Source organism: Saccopteryx bilineata, chromosome 1, assembly GCF_036850765.1.
Source record: "Saccopteryx bilineata isolate mSacBil1 chromosome 1, mSacBil1_pri_phased_curated, whole genome shotgun sequence".
Taxonomy (NCBI): domain Eukaryota; kingdom Metazoa; phylum Chordata; class Mammalia; order Chiroptera; family Emballonuridae; genus Saccopteryx; species Saccopteryx bilineata.
In genome coordinates this window covers 200,796,653-200,807,957 of record NC_089490.1, presented here as the reverse complement: position 1 = coordinate 200,807,957, position 11,305 = coordinate 200,796,653, and the positions used below count along the sequence as shown (strand labels likewise).

At 39.2% G+C, this 11,305-nt stretch overlaps 1 non-coding gene across 1 annotated transcript; it reads right to left on the bottom strand.

The window, feature by feature from the left end:
* Positions 1–10,660: 10,660 nt before the first annotated feature.
* On the bottom strand, positions 10,661–10,736 carry TRNAG-ACC (transfer RNA glycine (anticodon ACC)). The gene has a single exon. It is a non-coding gene; the product is annotated as a tRNA-Gly (tRNA).
* Positions 10,737–11,305: the final 569 nt, after the last annotated feature.

Below are 11,305 nucleotides of genomic sequence, written 5' to 3'. Positions count from 1 at the left end.
GGATACGCTACCCTAGTTAGGAACCATGTCTCCAGAGCCGTGAAAACATCCTTTAGATGTAGAACAAGAGCGCCCAGATCTGAGGTTCTTCTTAACTAGAGTTCAGACCAGTGATTTTCAACCTTTTCCATCTTGAGGCACATAAAAACTAATTACTAAAATTCTGCGGCACACCCAAAATGATCAATTTTGCCAATCTGACAAAACCATAAGTATCATTTTAACTCATTCACACCTGATGGCTATTGTTGTGATGGCTACTGTTATTATTATTATTATTATTTTTTTTTTGACAATCTAAGGGAAAAGAGGTCAGTGCCCCTGACTAAATGGTCAGGTACTGCATGCTTTAAAAATCCTTGTGGCACACCGGTTGAAAATCACTGCTTTAGACACTTGAGAAGGCCATAGACATTGTCAGAATACTGGTAACCTCTTCCTAATCCAGGGGCTGTTGTAACCAGCCGCTAATTCCTATGTGGTTATACAAGAAGATGAAGAAAACATTCATTATCATGTTTTAGTTGTCATTTTTTTTTACCTTAAAAGAGTTGAAAAGAGAAAGCAGGTAGAGAGAAAAGAAAAAAATATATATGTCCTCTTCCCCTCCCATCATCCCAAGTAATGTGTCGAGACCTGTGTGAACCTCAGGAAAGACACCATCTGCACTGCTTCAAGTAACCTCAGCATTCAGCTCTCTGTGGTCAGGAAAACACTCAATGGCAATATATGCTGTTTAGCTTTAAGTAAAGAAAAAAATTGGTGCTTCCTTCCTTCACTGAATTAGGCATTTTTAAAGAAGGCCATATTTGAGAGAGTCATATGAGTAGTGGACATCCTGTACACACTGGGTAACGTCTATAGAAAACTAGTATTCAAATAACAGTTATTATCGCTTTACATCTTTCACATACGAATTTATTTACCCATTATCATACATGTAGAAAGTAGTATTATTTTCCCATCCCACAGATGAGAAAACTGAAGCATGAGAGATGAACGAGCAACCGCAAGATCCAGCCCTGGACTCAGACTCTGGAATCAACGTGCCATGGACCCTCCATTCAGCCTACCAGCGCCTATGATTTATTGTTATTTTCCAAGTACTCGCAGCTGAGGAAATAACTTTTTTGCTAGTCACACTATAGCAAATGATTGGAGTTCACGACTCATATCTAGATTGTTGTTTTTTTTAATTTCAGGGTTTTTGTTTTTTTTTAAAGATTTTATTTATTCATTTTTAGAGAGGAGAGAGAAAGAAAGAGAAAGAGAGAAGGGGGGAGGAGCAGGAAGTATCAACTCCCATATGTGCCTTGACCAGGCAAGCCCAGGGTTTTGAATTGGTGACCTCAGTGTTCCAGGTCGATGCTTTATCCACTGCGTCACCACAGGTCAGGTGTCAAATCTAGGTCTTGATTTTAAAACTATTTAAAAACCATGGATCTTAGTTGTTGTTGCTTTAATTTTAGGAAATTTGATTAAACAGCTCTTAAGACTTTGTCCAGCTCCAGAGGTCTGTGTGTTGATATTCTAGAAAGATCTTTGCTAAAATTTCATCCTCAATCATAAGATTAATTTTAAAAACAGCATTATGTTTAGATATGATGTTGTAGATAAAGCCAGAATATTAACCTAGAATACATCAGACATTAGTTTTTAATATTCTCTGAGGGCTACATTTCACCTTATTGATGTCAACAGGAAATACACAATTAAGTGGACACAAAATTAGGCCAAATGGAAGACGTGTTATAAAATACTGATTAACACAGTTTACATGAGAGATGGAGCAGGGAACACATGGGGTATAATGAACATAAGAAGGGATTGGCTGAATGTTAATTGCACGAGTATAGAGGTTTCATGCACTTCCTTGTGATCATTTATTCATTAGAAGTGTTGTGTGATGGTTTCATTCATAAAAGAGCTAGCACTGCTTATCTTAGTGATGACATAGACCATACTGAGAACCCTGTGGAATTTTATACATGTAATTGTCCATGCTTGTAGAATACATTTAATATTTTGTCACTTTTGGGTTATAACAGGAAAAGAACTCCGCCATTAGTTTAATTATTACTGATCTGATTACTGAATGACTTATTGAAAAGACAGAGGACATATAGGACTAGAATGATGAGATCTGGGAGACTACTGTATCATGAACTATTCAAGAAGAGGAACTGCCCAAGCCAGAGAGGATGGTTCGCCTGCCCAAAGAGCCTCACAGCGTACATGTTCAGAGAGAGTTGGGAGCTGTCAGTGCTGGGTACAAGCAGTAACAGGGTACCCAGTGGGCAGAAGATTTACAAGGAGTAAACTCAATAAAATGTGGCCCTAACTTTTATTATCACCGTACACTGGCAATCCCAAACAATGCCAACAATAAAGGACTCCTCCCAAAAGAAATATTGTTCGTCTAAATTCTAAGCTATCCTTTGTTCCTGCTGACATTTCATAACATATTTCAAAAGATCATACTTATCCTTTTGGAAGCTTCTAGAAGAAAACATATGTGGAACAAAAAAGCATGGCCAGAATTTCAATTTCTAGAATTTATCATGACATAAGATTTTCCAACCTCTCTGCGGAAGTTACCTTTAAGTTTGAGGCTTTTCCTCAGGATCTTCACTGATAAGCCTTCCTGCAAAAATAACTCTTCCAATTTGAAATTAATAAAAGTTATTATTTTATCCTTGTGAGTGAAGACTGGTTGGAGAAATCTGTCACTACTGTCGAGTGAACTGGAACATGTGAGGAAGATCCCTTCTGACAGAGAGATTGGCAAATTGGCCCGTGTTTAGGCTAAAAACAGAAGCTATGTGGTTGTCTTTAATTAATGCCACCAGCCAACATACAGATAGAAGTCTCTCCCCTTTGATCAAAACATGCATTACTATAATTACAATGCATTAGTCAAACCCCCTTTCATGAATGCTGTGATATTTTAATTTTATATAAAGTCATATATGAAGGTTAACTAAAGAAACTCTTCAACAGCTGCCTTTCTTTTCTGACTATTACACTTTTTTTTTTTTTTTTCATTTTTCTGAAGCTGGAAACAGGGAGAGACAGTCAGACAGACTCCCGCATGCGCCCGACCGGGATCCACCCGGCACGCCCACCAGGGGGCGACGCTCTGCCCACCAGGGGGCGATGCTCTGCCCATCCTGGGTGTCGCCATGTTGCGACCAGAGCCACTCTAGCGCCTGAGGCAGAGGCCACAGAGCCATCGCCAGCGCCCGGGCCATCTTTGCTCCAATGGAGCCTTGGCTGCGGGAGGGGAAGAGAGAGACAGAGAGGAAAGCGCGGCGGAGGGGTGGAGAAGCAAATGGGCGCTTCTCCTGTGTGCCCTGGCCGGGAATCGAACCTGGGTCCTCCGCACGCTAGGCCGACGCTCTACCGCTGAGCCAACCGGCCAGGACCTACACTTTTTTTTTTTATCACTTTTTCATTACTACTAAATATGACTTTTCCTATCAAGGCAGGGCATTAAAATCCTCCATGGGAGGAGTCAGAATATTAGCTATGCCACTTCTAGGAGAAAGACACCTGCCTTCTAATATTGTTTGAAGACACAGTTTGGCTCAACTCGGAAAAAACAAAACAAAACAAAAACAACTTGAAGCCAATAGCAAGTATATAAAATATGTTTATCCTGTGAGAAAGCGTTATCTTTCTCTGGATAAGATCAGGTCGCGTTTGTGATTACCTCGGGCAGTGAGTGGAGAGGGGATTCCTGCACAGGCAAAGAACTTTCGCGGAAGGTTCTTCCAGCTCTGCGTCAATGCCCAAGGCAAAGCCTATCTTCTCTGAGACTTTCTCAAGTGAGAGAAAATGTACTTGAGTGTCTCATGTAAAAGGAAAGCACTCCTGTCAGGTAAATCTCGCTCTTTTTACTCGTTTCATTGATAGAAAAGCACACAGTGCGTTTGTCCGGACCACACCGAGCCCTATATTCACACAATATTGCAACTGCATTACAATTCAAAGTATGAGGGGGAAAAGCAAAATTTGGTTGCTTGTTTGGACCAAATGTCAGTAATTCTTATAAGAATATTTTCTTTAGTTGTAATCTCCCTAGTCTATGACAGCTGAAGCACAGACATTTTAGTCTATTAACAATTACTGTTTATTTTTTAAAATAATCAAATCTTACAAAATCCTTCAACATAGGCCAGTTATTTTCTTAGTTTTGCAAGAGCACTGTTATTTTGAAAATATAGTACATATGTTCTTCTCAACAACAGAAAAGGGAAAATATGTATTCATCCTAGTAAAACAAAGTCTTCGTGTGTGTCTATACAACTATAAGTTTTTTCATTGTTCTCACTTTTTTCATTACCCCATATCAACTATATATATATGACTGATTTATGTTTTCTTACATACTTTTCTTCTTTACCATCCTACTCTATGTCACTAACACATTATTCTCATTACTCTAGCTGGGGTAGGTTCATACACACTTCACAATGTACCTGCCTAAGTACTGAGATCCCCTTTAATTATGTTTTTTAAGAGTGAACACATTGTCAATAATAAGTTAGTGTGTAAGCTTGTATGTGTATGTATATATACACACATGTGCATGAATATATATTTAAACTGGTTCAAATTGTTTTAAAAAATGAGAATTTTCAGGAGGGCAAATAATTTTCAATTCTTATTTTTGTACATTAGCAATAAATTTCACATTAAAAGAGAGTCCTCTGTAAACTTTGTAGGTCACTCTGTGTTCTAGACCAAGTGTTACTTGTTTTATTATGTGTGATATGATCAGAGGCAAAATAATTTGTGGCACCTCAGTCCTGTGCAATAACTATTCACATCAAAAAGCAAATAAGCAATCTGACTTTTACTATTACACGGTTCATTGGAAATGTGGTTACTAGACCCGAGGCAGCCGGCATGCATGAAATGCAATATTGTTTAACAGTGGATGTAAAAATTATTTGCAGGAAAAAAGAAAAAAAGAGAGAGAAAAAAAAATCTGAAAAGGAAAGGGGGTGGAAAGTTGGTAGAAAGGAAACCCTGGAGAAATACAGTCTCTGAGAAATCACGCTGCTGCCAGCCGCGGTCCTGCTGGTGACCGTCTGAGGTCCTGGTCCACGGGCCCGAGCCAACAATAATTAATAAAGCAAAGACAGCGATTCTGATGGCCAACCCCTTTTCCTCAAAGCAGAATGGGGAAGCTGGGTGGAAGAGAATCTCTTTCATCAGGAGCGAGTCTTGAGAATCTATAAATGTGTGTCGGTCAAGTTTCTCCAAGTGCCAAAATAAAGAAGTGTCACGTTGTATGCCATCTTTGAGCATTAGAATAACATTTAATTCTACCTAAGCCACAAGACAGAGAATGAGAAGCAAGGAATCATTTAATAAAGAGAGCCTCTGGAATTAAAAAAATCAACAAAAATAACATGGGCAAGAGTATTCCTTTCCTGTCCAATGGTTGTGAAGTACGTGAACATAACTAGAACTTACTCTTTTTTTTTTTTTTTTCTGGGAAGCTTGGGTGATTATGGAGAGGGACACCTGTGACGTGAAAGCAAATGTATTCAAATAATTTGCTGCATCAGTTGATGGTTTAAACATGGCAGCTTGACAACTGCAAATGAAGTTAAGAATTAGCTCCCAGGCAAAAGCTTCTGATGAGGGAGTAGATGACTTTTGTGGACCAGAATCATCTCAGGGATGAGAAAGAGGGCAGAGGAGTTATGTCGAGTGAGAAGCCATTTTCAAAACCATAATGTTTTCAGTAAATAAAGCATGAGCATTCACTTGGATGGGAGCTAAGCTTAAAAGTGCATTGTCTTCTACTAGACTACACAATATAGCTAATGCAGTGAGTGCTTACTGGACAACTTCTAATCTCAAGATGCAGTTAGGTTTGATTGATTGCTAGAGCTCGGAGTTTAATATTTGCAATAAAAATCAGAAAAAAAAAATTTAACTACAGTCAGAAGTGCCGATGTTAATTGTCGTTAGGAAATAAAAACCGATTGATGTGGGAAGACAAAGAAAGGAAACAGTAGGTGGTAATAGAATATTTTTTAACTTTAGGAAGGGTGGTGCATTCAAGCAGTGAGTCGAAGCGGCAGCTGATGTTGTTCTTAGGGGGTGGGGGAGAGTGGAGGACCCCGAGGTCCAGTTTGACAGGAGAAGGTCCCTCTTGTTAAAATACGGGGGAAACGTTAGTGTGGAAGAAGTGACTAGAATGGAATATGATGTGGGTGAAGCTGTACTTGGAATGAATCTTTGAGGCGATCGATCGCGGTCTAATGCATGGAAAGCTTGGGCAGAGGGGCCAGGTGAAGTGCTGATACTCGGAGGAGATTAGTTTTGGACTCAACTTTTCCTGAATCCCAATATCATCTAGAATTGTGCATATTTGTGAGGAGTTATGTGTGTGTGTGTCCGGTGGTTTGATGTGGATACCGAAGAGCTTCTGAAACTCCAGTCTGACACTAGGGACATCTGATGGACATCTCAGGCTTACAGCCCAGTCTTCTGAAATTCTTTCCTGAAAAAGTACTTATTTTGGATACTTAGGATGCCCAGTTTATTCAGCCAGCTACTTCTAGCCACCGACATGCGCAATGGACTTCGCTCGGCTTGTGTTATTTTTATTGTCATTATTGTCAATATCATTAGTAATCAGATTATTAGTACATTACTTGCTTTGTCATCTACTTTACACTCAGATTAGAATACAGTTACTTAGGTTTCTGTTGTGTCTATATATGCATACATTATCTTTCCATGCTTTACTTCATTTCAGATTGAGATATTAAAGATTAGATTTGCCCCAAACCATGGAAGATGGGTAAAAAAAAAAGTCTTTTAGTTTGTTGCAGTAAGGTGCTTTATTCTCTGTGGAGTGATCAGTTACAGTCACCAGATGGTCTCTCTGTCCCTAAAAATAACCCTCTAGGAATGATTTTTCTTTTTTTGTATTTTTCTGAAGTTGGAAACAGGGAGGCAGTCAGACAGACTCCCGCATGCACCCGACCAGGATCCACCCACCAGGGGGCAATGCTCTGCCCATCTGGGGCATTGCTCTGTTGCAACCAGAGCCATTCCAGCGCCTGAGGCAGAGGCCACAGAGCCATCCTCAGCGCCTGGGCCAACTTTGCTCCAATGGAGCCTTGGCTGCAGGAGGGGAAGAGAGAGACAGAGAGGAAGGAGAGGGGGAGGGGTGGAGAAGGAGATGGGCACTTCTCCTGTGTGCCCTGGCCGGGAATCGAACTTGGGACTCCTGCACGCCAGACCGACGCTCTACCACTGAGCCAACCGGCCACGGCCTAGGAATGATTTTCTGCTGCCCACATAACAGAATTGCTTTGGTAACTCAGAACTTGTAATCAACACCCTCCTTTTTTCTAGTTTTCACACTCACAGAGCAGGGAGTTACTAGTTCAGGAAGGCTCAGTCATAACTGGGAAATGTTGATATAGCTAGCTGAGCAACATCTAGTCAAAATGGAATGTAAACTTCAGATCAAACCTTAGCTTTCTAGTAGCCATGTGAAAAACAAAAGAAATTGGTGTAATTAGTTATAATAATATATTTTGTTTAACCCAATATGCCTAAAATGTTTTTATTTAATATAAATTGATAAACATTATTAATGAAGCAGTTTACCTCCTTTCATTGACACTGCCCCTGTACTCTGGTCTGTGGTATCAATTTACCATTTGTCCTATTTCAGTTGAGAGCTCAGAGGCTGCATGTGGCTCATAATCGTTGTTCCCGTTCCTGGCCAGCTAAAATTCCAAGAAGTGGTTGAGGTATTAGTGAGGTTTCAGTCTTATAAATGGGAAATTCACTGAATTAATAATTCTAACTTGAGGTCTAGATGATGGAAAACTATCCTGAAGGGAAACTATGCCAATAAACCACCAGCCAATGGTGACTCTTTTGAAAAAGACTCCAGAAGGAGATTATCATTACACTCTTAAATCCCCCATTTATTCTGACCTCTTTGTAGAAAAAAAATGACACTCTCTATGTATTCACCTAGAATTAGGAGAAACTGTCTGGCGTTTTTGCTTGGCTACTGTTGCCAAAGAGATGCTGACTGATCCTGGGAGTCCACAGGCAGGGTCATTGAGAAACACATGCACTAAACCCATTCCCACCTTTTCTCATTTGTATCTCACACAGATTTGGGTTTATCAAAGCCTTTTCTTTTTTTTCATCACACACTCCATGTCCATATCATTTTCAATTATTTATTTGGCTAATTAGTAATTTTAAATAGTGTAATAATTCATAAAACCACCTTCACACATAAAATCTAGAGTCTGGACAATAACCTACATGGAACCGTATGGTTCCACCTGTCATCTTCCCGAAGTGAGCATGACTTAGAATCCCATGCTCACAATTTTTTCATTTTTCATTTTTGTATAGCTTTCCTGAACCCACAGAAATTTCTGAAGATGGATTTTTAAAGTTGTTTCAGTGTATGTTACAGTATTCTGTGTATAATTAGTGTGGGAATCAGTTTTATTATTTTCCTCAGATTTGTTTAGACTACATAGCGTTTTACTGTTCATTAGTTTCAAATGTTATATATTGCATTGCATTACTGTTCATAATTGTGTTTACCCATTTTCCCATTAATACGTGCTTACACTGTTTCCAGCTTGTGCATAAAAAAGTGTCACTACCAACGATTCCGTGTATCTCCCGCTGTGCACACACACCTTACTTACTCCTTTCCATTCAAAATAAAAGGTAAGCAAAATCAAAGCAGTGTGTTTGGTAAAATGTAGATGACTGAAACACTATCAACTGTTCATTGTAATACTGAGAAAGGAAAAACTGACTCAATGTAACTAATCTGGAACAAATTTTACATGCAGATTTTATGAAGATTGACTGTTTTTTCACTTTCATATGCAAAAATGCAATCATGTATGGATATACTCAATTTACAGTAGTCCTCTCTGAAAATATTTTAATGGAAATTCACTAATACTGGTGTATTTCACAATAAAATAATTACATATGTAAATACATAATGGAGACATCTAGTGAGTTCACTGACGTGCATAAAGAGAAGAGACTATACCCTCTACTCATTTAGTAATGGTTTAAGAAAGAAAATAAGATTTGAGGTAGTTCTCAAGCTGACTTGGAGAAAAAGCGCAATATTTTAAGCAGAAAAAAAATAGCATTGGCAAAATCAAAAGCAATAAAATATCATTCAAGATGGAAGCTGGGCTTACATCATTTTTGTAGTACAGAATTGTGTCACGAATTATTGTACAATAAGAATAAAAAAAGTGGTTAATAGTTGAAATGATATTGTCCGGGTTATTGAAAATTGGGCTATAGTGTGTTCTCATCTTATTACCCCTCTACATCATTGCGAAAACCCTGTCATGTACTCAGCATAGCAATAGCGTCACCTCCTTTTAATAACTGATTTAATAACTGTTGTTATTCCAGTCCAAAAGGTTCTGATAAATTACATAATAAAAATATTACTTGATATCCATGGTGAAGGAACTCTGGCCTTATCTCTATAGAGAGTCTGCCCAGACTTTTCTAAAACTGCAGAATTGATGTCACTCAGAATCAGTTGTGTTAATAAATATTCTAAAGGAACGTAATTCACTGTGGAGTCAGAGCAGTAGATCCCAGTTTGGGGAGTAGGCTCATTTACATTCACTAATGGAGAACATCTCAAAGAAAAGGGCTGGAGTTTTATGAAGTCAGACAAACAGAAAACCATCACCATATTTTAAAGGATCTTGGCAATTCGGTTCAAGCTGACATGCCACAAAAGATATCAGCTGTTAAATCAAGTTTGTCAGAATAATGATTCAAACTTATTAAACATAAATTTATATTTTTAATCATCAAAACCATTTAATTGATTTAACATTAGCTTATTCAAACAGTAAACCTACTGAGTTTACGAAGAACATGCCAGTGTTGAATAAAAATACTCATTTGTATTATATTTACTATTTCATTCTATTATGTCAAAGCACACCTAGCTGTTTTATTAAACCAAAAGTATTACACTAGTTTTGTTGGCCTAAGATATACCTAAATTATATGAATATAAATTCTTAAAATCTTTCTGAGTTAGGTTCTGAAAGATATATATTTTTTAGCACATTGAAAATAATAGTTCTGTTTCCTTATTTTCTGGATTTCCGTAGGCATATTCAATTATGTAAGCACTTCTGAATCTCTAAACCAATCAAAATAGATTTCATTTAAGAGTTTTTATAATCTATCTTGGCAATATCATCTGGAGACAAGACCATGTTACATAGGTATTTATTTGTTTGTTTGGTTTTTTTTTGCATTTTTCTGAAGCTAGAAACAGGGAGAGACAGTCAGACAGACTCCCGCATGCGCCCGACCGGGATCCACCCAGCACGCCCACCAGGGGCGACGCTCTGTCCACCAGGGGGCGATGCTCTGCCCATCCTGGGCGTCGCCATGTTGCGACCCTCCTGGGTGTCGCCATGTTGCGACCAGAGCCACTCTAGCGCCTGGGGCAGAGGCCACAGAGCCATCCCCAGCGCCCGGGCCATCTTTGCTCCAATGGAGCCCTGGCTGCGGGAGGGGAAGAGAGAGACAGAGAGGAAGGCGCGGCGGAGGGGTGGAGAAGCAAATGGGCGCTTCTCCTGTGTGCCCTGGCTGGGAATCGAACCCGGGTCCTCCGCACGGTAGGCCGACGCTCTACCGCTGAGCCAACCGGCCAGGGCCTTACATAGGTATTTATGAAATGAAAGATGAAGGCCTTTCTGAATTATGGACAATATAAACATTCAGACAGACAGTTAAAAAGATAGTTTATAGTTTTCATTCTAAAATTTCAGCCTGGGTCAAACACAGAAACAGAAATAACAAACTTACCTGGCCAGATAGCCACTACCCTGTCCAGCAGACATAAAATTCTTAATTGATTTGAACCAGAATAGACAAGTAGACAAATAGAAAACTCTAACAAACCAGATCAAGCATTGTATGATATATACCATTAATCTATTTACAGAGATCAAACAAGGATCAAATATAGAAACAAATGAAGCTGGCCCCTGAAATCAAGTGAATGCTAAAAAATTAATCAAAAGCAAATCCTTACCGGGCTATCCACAGAAACGCCCAGAACACAGGGTCAGCAGCGGAACTTACCATTGCGTTGGGTCCTCAGATTGCTGGTCAGGAGTGGATCGAGCAGGTGGATGAAGCGAAGGGAGACTGGGAAGTGAAGTCCAACATGTACCGTTTCAATCCAATCTTTTACACCAAAACTGGAAAAGAATATGCACTG